Genomic DNA, 3,118 nt, shown 5'->3' with positions numbered 1-3,118 from the left:
CTCAACGACCTGCGCCACCGCCGCCCCACAATCATCACAATGTGATGCACACACACACACACACACACACACACACACACACACCTGCCGTGTGTGTGTGTGTGTGTGTGTGTGTGTGTGTGTGTGTGTGTACAGTGGCTTGTCGGTCTGTGTTAAATTAACGTTCCGGTCCGATGAGGAATTCTGGGAGCGCTTTGGTCCAGAAGAGGAAACCGCCTGCGGTTGTTTTAGCAGCCGGCCGTTGCCGTGGGCGTGGCTTGTTTATGCCGCGCAGCTTCCAACCAATGAGCATCAGAGCTAGAAACAGGCTGCTGAAGCGGCTGCTAGCATCACAGCATCCCAGCTCCTTTACATGAGGCTAGCCGCTGCTAGCCGCTGCTAGCCACTGCTGCTGCCTTTGTGTGAGCGTCATGCTGCCTGCTGCATGCTAACGGCGTATTGACCATGGTGTAATGAGACCTGGGGGGCGGGGCAGCGATGATGTATGAGGGTGCGAGCCGGCCTCTGCTGCACTGATGACCTCATTTCAATATTCGGGACTCGGGGACGTGTTGACAGTTTTCACATTTAAGTGCTTTGCGCTAGCCTCTGGCTCGCTGTACCTGCCTCGCCCCGGTCTGCAGACACGCCGCGCTCACACGGCACCCTCACACGCAGTGAGGTGCACGCCATGATAGCGCCAGGCAGCGAGCACGGAGAGAGGGAGGGCTCGACTCACCTTCATGCAGGCCGGACTCCAAAGCGGCGCCGGCTCCACGGATAACCTTGAGGATGCTCGCCGTTTAGCATTCCGCTCAACCCCCTTCAGCGGATGTTCCGATCCGTAGCTTCACGCCGGGGAACGTTCACGGCTTTCCAAGCTAAGCTGCCGTTTCCTTTCGTAAAGACTGGCGCAGCGTGTTCGAGCCGAAGGAGGTGGAGCTCCTCGACCTCTCTGCATTCCGGTGGAGCAGGAGGTGCGGCATGTAGCGGGCGGCTGAGGAGGCGTCATGTTTGGCGTGCTCTGCCAGGAGGAATCGCCGTTTAACCTTGAGCTCGGGTTTCCCTCCGACGCCGGCGCTCGCTTCCTGCACGGGGATACGAGGTGTCAGGGTGGACACAGAGGACAGGTGAGCCAGGTGAGCCAGGTGAGACAGGTGAGTCAGGTGAGCCAGGTGAGATAGGTGAGTCAGGTGAGCCAGGTTGGCTTTCTGTCTCAACACGGGAAGATGAAGCTCCGACGCCACTGGACGTTCCAATAAGACCAAAATCCCAAGTCCTGGATCGTTCCCGGGGCGCCACGGTCACCTGACTGGAATCCATACAAACTGGGCGGAGACAGGAAGTGCTGCTTAAACGGAGACATTTCCGTTGGCGTGAATTCATCGTGAATAATCTGAGGCAGCCGCGTGTTCCGCTGCTCAGTGCCGGCGCCGATCCGAATCCATTCCGGTCCTCTTCTTATTTTTACTGTCGCGTTTGAAATGCTGTTTTAATTAGCACTTTGTGGAGATCATTGTTCACGCTTGCCTAATTATGTTCCGATGGCCCAGATCTGCATCAGAGGAAGCCATTATCCGCCGTCGACGGTAGAGCGGCGGGATTCCGCTATTACCGCGGCCGGGCCTGGACACGCTCAGCCTGGAGCGGTCGGGATCCGGCACCCGGCTCCTCCGGTGTGAAACCAGAAGTGTTCCCGTCTTCCTCTGCCGGGGGGCGGGGCAGCGGTGAGGGCAGGACGTGATTGGTCTTAGCCTGAGAGCTTGGTCAACGTGATGCTTTCAGATTTGATTAGGCGGCCCGGGGCCCGGCAGCGAGGGCCGGCGGGGGCCCTGTCCAGGCGTCTCCTTGCTCGCCACGCCTCGGTGGTGATGCGTACCGGCGGGGGAGAACCCTGACCCGCTCAACCGCTGGCAGCCGGGCGCCACCGGACCACCAGAGAAGGCTGGATCCTGATCCAGAGGGCAGACCTCTATGTGGAGGGGGTCAGCAAGGGTTGTTGTGGTCTCCATGGCGATGGATGACATTATGCAACAAGAATAAACTTTATTCTAATAACTGTTCTGGTCGCTGTCATGTTAGCGTGATAGCTTAGCGAGCCGTTCTGTCCGGTACCATTAAAGCGGGTCAGAGCCCCCCCCCCCCAATCAGCTGGAACTTTGTGGAGCTTTTTTTACGACTCTAATGAAACCGCTTCCTGGTCGCTCGGAACCAAAGCGGTTCTATTTGTTCTTCAAAGGAAGGTTCTAAATTTAGAAGTTCGTTTCTCGACTCGCTCCGCCTGCTGGCCTCGCCCAGAAACGTGTTCTCGTTTCCGAACGGTCGCCGCAGCCGAGCGCTAATGAGCCGGACCGCGAGGATTGTTATTTTCTTAAGGAGCAAATTAAAAAAGGGAAACGGAGAATCCTGAGTAGTTCGATCATTGCAGCGGGACGCCTGGGGGGGGGGGGGGGGGGGGCTGCAGTTCATTAGTGGACATGCTCCGTCCTCCCGGTCCGACAGGGCCGAGACTCCGGGAGATAAATGGAGCATCCACTCACTTCCAGAGCGGCGCTCGTCATTAACGGCCCGATCCGGTGGACTGGCGCCACCTCTGAGATCCACTTCCTCTTCCCCCCCCCCCCCAACACCAACGTGTGGCTCCTCCTCCTCCGCTCAGGGATGAATAGTTTTACTTTCGCCGCGTCGCCATGACGACAGTTGACATCATGCCAGTGGGCGGCTTATGGAGCACCAGTGAGGTCACTGGTCTGCTAATGACCTCCTGAGGGTTCACGCCCCCCCCCCCCCACCCGTTTAGCAGCATGCTAAGTTAGCCTCTGCCTTCATTGCAACGCAGGACGATGCTCTGAGTCAGTTGATGATGCTGCTGCTGCAGAACCCCCCCCCCCCCAACCCCTAGATCCGGGTCCCGCTAATGTGATTTTTTTTTGCAGCATCTAAAGGCAGGATGAGAGGCATGTAAACCAGCGGCATGTACTGCTTTAATATTTAACACCGGTTATTAGACTCCAGCATGAATAACTAATGAGGTCTGATTATGTTAATCAGTGATGACCAGGAAGGCGCATCAGGAAAACACCGCCCCAGCCCGTCATTAGCGCCGGCGCCGTGTGCAGCGCAGTGATTTACTTCCTGC

Source organism: Brachionichthys hirsutus, chromosome 4, assembly GCF_040956055.1.
Source record: "Brachionichthys hirsutus isolate HB-005 chromosome 4, CSIRO-AGI_Bhir_v1, whole genome shotgun sequence".
Taxonomy (NCBI): Eukaryota; Metazoa; Chordata; class Actinopteri; order Lophiiformes; family Brachionichthyidae; genus Brachionichthys; species Brachionichthys hirsutus.
This window is presented reverse-complemented; position numbering follows the sequence as displayed.